Consider the following 9,121-nt stretch of genomic DNA (forward strand, 5'->3'; position numbering starts at 1 on the left):
GTGGTGGAGTTCAGGTTGCGCCAAAGTGTACATACCAGCTAAAGATGAGAGTGTATATGTATGAAGTGAGTGTACCTATGCTGGTTGTTACAGGACAACGGGATGAATTAATACTGGGCACCAACGTCCTTAAATTTATCTTGAGCCAGTTTAAGCAGAACCCCACATACTGGCGTGTTGTGAATAGGCCTGATTCAATGGGAAATGCTGATGTTGAACAGTTCCTTAATGTGCTCTCTGGTATGTGACTTGGACATTGACTCTTGTGACGTGTCACTTCAATGGAAAAGTCAGTTATTATGCTTGGTCCAGAAGTATGAACACGTATTCCCAAAGCACAAGCTAGACTGCGGGAGAGCAAAAGACTTTGTGCATCGTATCCATTTGTCTGACAACCGGCCTTTCCGGTTGCCTTATCGCCGTGTGCCGCCAGGGCACTATCAGAAGTTACGGCAAGTGCTGTCAGATATGGAAGAGCGTGACATCATTCGTAAATCCTGCAGCGAGTGGGCCTCTCCCTTGGTTCTTGTGTGGAGAAGAGTGGCGACCTCCGTATCTGCATTGATTACCGCTGGCTAAATTTACGCACTATAAAGGACGCACATCCTCTTCCTCATCAAGCCGATTGTCTCGCTGCTCTGGGAGGGAATGCATTGTTCAGCGCAATGGACCTCACATCTGGCTTCTACAACACACCTCTAGGGCTGTACGAGTTCAATCGTCTTCCACAGGGACTCTGCAACAGTCCAGCAAGTTTCATGCCATTTATCCTCTCTACAGATGCCTTCCTGGATGGTCTAGGGGCTGTATTATCATGTCACTGAAGGAGAGTCCAAGACACGACCCATCATTGCCTTTGCAAGTAAGGCACTTACAGGAGCTCAGTCCAACTACCCTGCGCACCGTCTTAGGTTTCTGGCATTAAAATGGTCTGTCTGCGATTCAATTTAGTCATTGGCTAAATGGACACTCTTTCACAGTCTGGAAGCCAAAATTAGATGCGTGTGAACAGAGGTGGGTAGCTAAGTTGGCCCCATACTCTTTTGACATCCAGTACATTCCTGGCACCAGGAAGCGGGAGCAGAGGGTAGAGTCATTTCCTGGCTTGCTCAAGAAACCCAACTGATGATGCCTGCTGGACAGAACCCCTTACCCGTGTACTCACTGGAAAAGCTTCAAGAGAGACAAGAGGGTGACCACGGGCTTTCAAGAGTTCTCATCTATGTGTGCCGAGGTAAGAGACCATCTCGGAGAGAAAGATCTAAGGAACCTTACAAGGCCTTGAAACTGTTGAAACAATGGGACAAATTAAAGCTGTTGGGTGGCATACTGTACTGTATCTGCAAGGAACCAGTGACTTAAGTTTACACGTTTCCAGTTCATAGTTCCCGATTCATTGGTCAGTGAAGTCTTGCGTGGCATCCACGATGAAGCAGGCCGTCAAGGAAGAACATTGTCCTTGGCTAGACAGAGATTTTCATGGGTTGGTTTGGAGAGTGACACCCGAGAGTATGTGAGACGCTGTAAACGTTGTGTGGTCAGCAAAACCCCTGAACCAGAGAGGAGAGCCCCTTTAGAAAGCATCCGAACTGTCAGTCCATTAGAATTGGTCTGTATAGACTTTTGGTCTGCCGAGGATTCTTCTGGCAAGAGCGTTGGTGTACTCGTGGTAACAGACCAAAAATGGCAAATGCGTTTCCCTGCAAGAATTAGTCAGCATCCCAAGTCGCTCGTCACTTATGGGACAAGTTCTTTTGTCTCTATGGAGTTCCACAAAGAATCCACTCAGACCAAGGAGCGAACTTTTTAAAGCAGGTTAATCAAGGACCTATTGCAGATTGCAGATTGCAATCGAGCCAAGTCGAGAGGTTCAGTCGCACCTTGGGTAATATGATCAGGGCATTAACTCCAAGAGCCAAACAGGACTGGCCGCAAATGCTGCAAAGCCTGACGTTCTCTTACAACTGTACTGCCCCGTTTTTCCTCATGTACGGTTGGATTCCCAGATTACCTGTCGATTTGATGTTCCAGAGTGTGGATCGGGATAACAACGTCACAGACTATGACCAATATGTAAGGAAAATTAAGGATGTCCTCAAGGAAACTATGTTACTTGCTCAGGCCAACAACACTGCTAGTCAACAACGACAAACTGAACTGAGCATTACAACAAAGACGTCAAAATCCGAGACATTGAGGAAGGAGACTATGGTACTGCTCGCCAACAAAGGAGAGCGTGGACGGCGCAAGTTAGCCGATAAATGGGACTCAACCTTGCATGTTGTTGTTGTTGTTGTGTCTGTGGATACAAGATGTCATACTTGCCGTGTAAGGAACACCAGGACCAATCAGGAGAAGGTGGTTCACAGGAATTTACTGTTGCGAGCAAATTTCTTGCCTGTTGATGAGAGGGAGGACTGTGTAGAACCGGCCTTTGATGACTAAGTCGGACTGTGAGACTGACGACTCCATAATCGTCACTTCTTTGAATGAGTTAGAGGATGCTGATAATGAGATTGATGGATTAGTTAATTCTTCAGCTTGTCCATCGAGTCCATCAATGGAAGAGGAAACCAGTGATCCAAGTTTTGGACCAGGATCAGAGCATGTCATTGATGGAACAGATGTTGGACGTGAGAGTGGAGAGAGTTCAGGGTTCCGAACTTGACCCTTCTGATATGAATGTTGAGGAAGTTGAACATGACATGGAATTGTCAATGCCACCTGACAGAGTTTGTGGAGAGTTGGTTCAGCCTTCGTTTAAAATGGCCCAGACAGTTAGAACAGGGGCTGGCAGATTGGTTAATAGATTGATTCAAATTATGACCCAGACTACTTTACTGCGTAACCCTTTCCACATCCTCCTATGGTCAAAGGCTTCTTAAGTGGGAGTTATGAATTCCCGGTGTTATTCATCTGGGGTACAATATAAGTGGTGATCATTTTGAGTATCTTTTTGAAGTAGTGTTTATGTCACTTCTTTTTGCGGGTGGACACTTGAGAGTCTGGCCAACTTTCTTTTGTCACTCTCCCAGTGAGTTTTGTAACATATGTTGGGTGCAGATACTGTGATTTTGTCAAAATGTGATCGCATCCCCAGTGTCATTTAGTCATTAATGTTTGTCTAGTTTTGTGAAGTTCAGGGGGGTGAATGTTGAGGAAGAGTGAAATATTAATAAAAATTGTATTTCTTTGTAATGAACTTCCCAAAACTATTTAGTCATGAGTTATAGATATTTGGTTTCATTATGTATTAAATAACTATATGGGATCTGTCAATTAAGGTGTTTTTTTTTTTCAAGTGGGACGCTTATTGGGGTTGCGCACTATGCCTTGGGGAGTGCGTGAGTTACTCCCCAAGTATGGTATGTTTAAAAGTATTAATTCGGTTAAAGTTCATTAAATATCAAACAGAATGTGTTTTGGGTCAAGTATACAAATGTATTTTTTGTGTATTGTTTTTTTATTATGAGTTTCATGTGACTTTTGTCTGGCGCACGTGGCACTAACTAACTAGTGGTTTGTGCACAGTGTTTCTTTAACGTGGGAATAAGTTAGCGCTATGGATGTTTATCTGATCAAGTGTCCCATCTGTTTCCAGGTATGTTCAATTCTATAACTCAAACAGTATAAAGTCATTTAATTTGTGTAATTCGGATGACAATGTATGAGGAGTGTGCTTTTGTACAGATTCTATATTTTATAACTTTCTTTTTGCTTTTATATACAGGTCCTTCTCAAAAAATTAGCATATTGTGATAAAGGTCATTATTTTCCATAATGTAATGATAAAAATTAAACTTTCATATATTTTAGATTCATTGCACACCAACTGAAATATTTCAGGTCTTTTATTGTTTTAATACTGATGATTTTGGCATACAGCTCATGAAAACCCAAAATTCCTATCTCAAAAAATTAGCATATTTCATCTGACCAATAAAAGAAGTGTTTTTAATACCAAAAAAAAGTCAACCTTCAAATAATTATGTTCAGTTATGCACTCAATACTTGGTCGGGTATCCTTTTGCAGAAATGACTGCTTCAGTGCGGCGTGGCATGGAGGCAATCAGCCTGTGGCACTGCTGAGGTGTTATGGAGGCCCAGGATGCTTCGATAGCGGCCTTAAGCTCATCCAGAGTGTTGGGTCTTGCGTCTCTCAACTTTCTCCACAATATCCCACAGATTCTCTATGGGGTTCAGGTCAGGAGAGTTGGCAGGCCAATTGAGCACAGTAATACCATGGTCAGTAAACCATTTACCAGTGGTTTTGGCACTGTGAGCAGGTGCCAGGTCGTGCTGAAAAATGAAATCTTCATCTCCATAAAGCTTTTCAGCAGATGGAAGCATGAAGTGCTCCAAAATCTCCTGATAGCTAGTTGCATTGACCCTGCCCTTGATAAAACACAGTGGACCAACACCAGCAGCTGACATGGCACCCCAGACCATCACTGACTGTGGGTACTTGACACTGGACTTCAGGCATTTTGGCATTTCCTTCTCCCCAGTCTTCCTCCAGACTCTGGCACCTTGATTTCGAATGACATGCAAAATTTGCTTTCATCCGAAAAAAGTACTTTGGACCACTGAGCAACAGTCCAGTGCTGCTTCTCTGTAGCCCAGGTCAGGCGCTTCTGCCGCTGTTTCTGGTTCAAAAGTGGCTTGACCTGGGGAATGTGGGGATGTTTCTACTACAGACTCAGTCCACTGCTTCAGCAGGTCCCCCAAGGTCTGGAATCGGTCCTTCTCCACAATCTTCCTCAGGGTCCGGTCACCTCTTCTCGTTGTGCAGCGTTTTTTTGCCACACTTTTTCCTTCCCACAGACTTCCCACTGAGGTGCCTTGATACAGCACTCTGGGAACAGCCTATTTGTTCAGAAATTTCTTTCTGTGTCTTACCCTCTTGCTTGAGGGTGTCAATGATGGCCTTCTGGACAGCAGTCAGGTCGGCAGTCTTACCCATGATTGCGGTTTTGAGTAATGAAACAGGCTGGGAGTTTTTAAAAGCCTCAGGAATCTTTTGCAGGTGTTTAGAGTTAATTAGTTGATTCAGATGATTAGGTTAATAGCTCGTTTAGAGACCCTTTTCATGATATGCTAATTTTTTGAGATAGGAATTTGGGGTTTTCATGAGCTGTATGCCAAAATCATCAGTATTAAAACAATAAAAGACCTGAAATATTTCAGTTGGTGTGCAATGAATCTAAAATATATGAAAGTTTAATTTTTATCATTACATTATGGAAAATAATGACCTTTATCACAATATGCTAATTTTTTGAGAAGGACCTGTACAACTGTTATGTTGGGTTTTGAGGTTCAACAGAGTATAATGTGAATATGTATGATTGTTTTGAGGGAATGGTTGTATGTTGGTTATTATGAACACAAATTAATACAAGAATAATACATCATTCGTTGTTAATAATACATGTGGATTTTCCTTTAATATAACAGCAATGTCTTGTTATTTGCTTTAATGTGTATTACATATTGTTAAACATGATATAATTGTAATACTTAAGCCTGAGACCGCGAATGGACACGGTGAGGCAAGACGCACATTTTCCCCTTCTCTTCTTCCAGCTTCTTGTGTTTAACGTGGGAAGAAGTTAGCGCTATGGATGTTTATCTGATCAAGTGTCCCATATGTTTCCAGGGTCAATAAATGGAGGTGTTTGAAGCTATCCTGCTGTCTCCGGTCTGAAATTTCTTATGTACAGAAATGGATCTGCTACACTGACACCTGGGCAGGGTTGCACCAGCTGTGTGTGTACAGGTGAAACTCGAAAAATTAGAATATCGTGCAAAAGTTCATTAATTTCAGTAATTCAACTTAAAAGGTGAAACTAATATATTATATAGACTCATTACAAGCAAAGTAAGATATTTCAAGCCTTTATTTGATATAATTTTGATGATTATGGCTTACAGCTTATGAAAACCCCAAATTCAGAATCTCAGAAAATTAGAATATTGTGAAAAGGTTCAGTATTGTAGGCTCAAAGTGTCACACTCTAATCAGCTAATTAATCCAAAACACGTGCAAAGGGTTCCTGAGCCTTTAAATGGTCTCTCAGTCTGGTTCAGTTGAATTCACAATCATGGGGAAGACTGCTGACCTGACAGTTGTGCAGAAAACTATCATTGACACCCTCCACAAGGAGGGAAAGCCTCTAAAGGTAATTGCAAAAGAAGTTGGATGTTCTCAAAGTGCTGTATCAAAGCACATTAATAGAAAGTTAAGTGGAAGGGAAAAGTGTGGAAGAAAAAGGTGCACAAGCAGCAGGGATGACCGTAGCCTGGAGAGGATTGTCAGGAAAAGGCCATTCAAATGTGTGGGGGAGCTTCACAATGAGTGGACTGAGGCTGGAGTTACTGCATCAAGAGCCACCACACACAGACGGGTCCTGGACATGGGCTTCAAATGTCAAACGTCTTACCTGGGCCAAAGAAAAAAAGAACTGGTCTGTTGCTCAGTGGTCCAAAGTCCTCTTTTCTGATGAGAACAAATTTTGCATCTCATTTGGAAACCAAGGTCCCAGAGTCTGGAGGAAGAATGGAGAGGCACACAATCCAAGATGCTTGAAGTCCAGTGTGACGTTTCCACAGTCTGTGTTGGTTTGGGGAGTCATGTCATCGGCTGGTGTTGGTCCACTGTGCTTTATTAAGTCCAGAGTCAACGCAACCGTCTACCGGGACATTTTAGAGCACTTCATGCTTCCTTCAGCAGACAAGCTTTATGGAGATGCTGACTTCATTTTCCAGCAGGACTTGGCACCTGCCCACACTGCCAAAAGTACCAAAACCTGGTTCAATGACCATGGTATTACTGTGCTTGATTGGCCAGCAATCTCGCCTGACCTGAACCCCATAGAGAATCTATGGGGCATTGCCAAGAGAAAGATGAGAGACATGAGACCAAACAATGCAGAAGAGCTGAAGGCCGCTATTGAAGCATCTTGGTCTTCCATAACACCTCAGCAGTGCCACAGGCTGATAGCATCCATGCCACGCCGCATTGAGGCAGTAATTAATGCAAAAGGGGCCCAAACCAAGTACTGAGTACATATGTATGATTATACTTTTCAGAGGGCCGACATTTCTGTATTTTAAATCCTTTTTTTTTTATTGCTTTCATGTAATATTCTAAATTTCTGAGATTCTGAATTTGGGGTTTTCATAAGCTGTAAGCCATAATCATCAAAATTATATCAAATAAAGGCTTGAAATATCTTACTTTGCTTGTAATGAGTCTATATAATATATTAGTTTCACCTTTTAAGTTGAATTACTGAAATTAATGAACTTTTGCACGATATTCTAATTTTTCGAGTTTCACCTGTAAGTTCTCACATAAGTTAGGACGTAAAGTTCCCACTAAGAACTGAAGTCGGTGTTAAATTTGGTTGCACCACCTGACCTCAAGGCAAGACTTACTCGCTATGGTTGATGTTCAAACCTTGTCTGCTTGTGTAACTGTCAGCTGTAATAAATTATATCCCCATTAAAACACGTAATTAAAATAGATTGAATAAATAGTATATCTGCCCTGTGTAAATAACAGTATACAGGAACTGTATCTAAAATAAACAAGGGGTGATAAATAAATACTAATACAACAGGCTGGTAAAATAGACATTTGTTCATTTTAATATCATATATATATATATATATATATATTGAATGTGTTAACTTGACACCGGGCTACGCATCCTGAAAACCGTTAGAACTGTTTCATGCCGAAGAGCCGCTTAAAAGTACATTTCTTTTCTCTCACGTGTGTAAAAAGGTAAACGTGTGTAAATCACGCATGCATGCATGAAAATTGTGTTTTTGGTTAAAACTGCGTTGCTTTTACAAATGTTGATTGGGTGGGTTACTGTGTTTCATTTAGATCCATTTCTTTTTTTCTGGGATTCTCAATCTAAATGATTGCACTGACATCAAGTAAATTGTTAAAACTCAAACTTGAGATTTTACTGGGGCTAAATACGTACAAATTGTGCTGAGTAACGTCATTGTTCCCACCGTGTCCGATATTAAAATCAGGGCGACAATCTTTGCAAAAGGCGTGGGCATTGTCTATATGGCATCGAGATATGAAATAAAATGTTTCCATCCAGCTGTTGTTAAATTCACATGTATATTTGTGTTTTTTTTCACCGTAGCACCACCTGAGTCTTCACCTCCCTGTGATGCTTGATTCAACTTCCTACGTCCAATACCTGATCAGATATCAACAGCGCAACTGGGTTGTAAATTGACAAGTTGAGGTCACAAATGGGTTGACATTTGTAGGATGTGTCGATTGTGTGAGTAGGATGCTTTTCATACGCAACCTTGGAATAATATATTGATGTGATTATTCATATAACGAGTTTTGGGCCATTCAAATTACGGGAGTTTTCCGGGAGAAATAACAAAACGGGAGATGGCTTTGAAATGCGTGAGACTCCAAGGAAAAACGGGAGTGTTGACAGGTATGTGTGCAAGTCTGCTATTTTGATTTTTATCAAGTTTCTTGACTGAAATGAGTTGTCAAAAATCTTTACTCAACGTTACATGGCAGATCCAAACAGACAGGCTACTTGACACTACAAAATATCAGTAGTGCAGATAGTGTCTTTTTAAAACATGAATCATATTAGATGCTCTTTATTAGCACCAACCATAAATTAATTTCAATTAACTTTAACCAATTCCAAACCCGAGAGTATAACATTTCTTGTAGATGTTGTTGCAGCTGTTGGTTGTTGGGTAGTGGAGTTGTTAGTTGAATTGTAGATGTTGGTGCAGTCGTTGGTTGAGATGTAGATGATGGTTTAGTCGTCGTTGTTGTTGGAAATTGGGTTGTATTTGGTGGTGCAGTTGTTGTTGTTGTTGGTTGGGTTGTAGATGTTGGTAAGATGGTTATTGGTGGTTGGATTGTAGATGTTAGTGCAATTGTTGTTTGGTGAGCTGTAGTTGGTTGTTTTGACGTTTGTTGGGTGGTGGATATTGGTGCAGTTGTTGTTGCTGGTTGACTTGTAGATGATGGTGCAATTGTTGTAAATAATGGTGCAGGCATAGTTGTGGATTCGGCTGTAGATGTTGCTGAAATTGTTGTTGAAAGGATGTT

Source organism: Xyrauchen texanus, chromosome 48, assembly GCF_025860055.1.
Source record: "Xyrauchen texanus isolate HMW12.3.18 chromosome 48, RBS_HiC_50CHRs, whole genome shotgun sequence".
NCBI classification, from domain to species: domain Eukaryota; kingdom Metazoa; phylum Chordata; class Actinopteri; order Cypriniformes; family Catostomidae; genus Xyrauchen; species Xyrauchen texanus.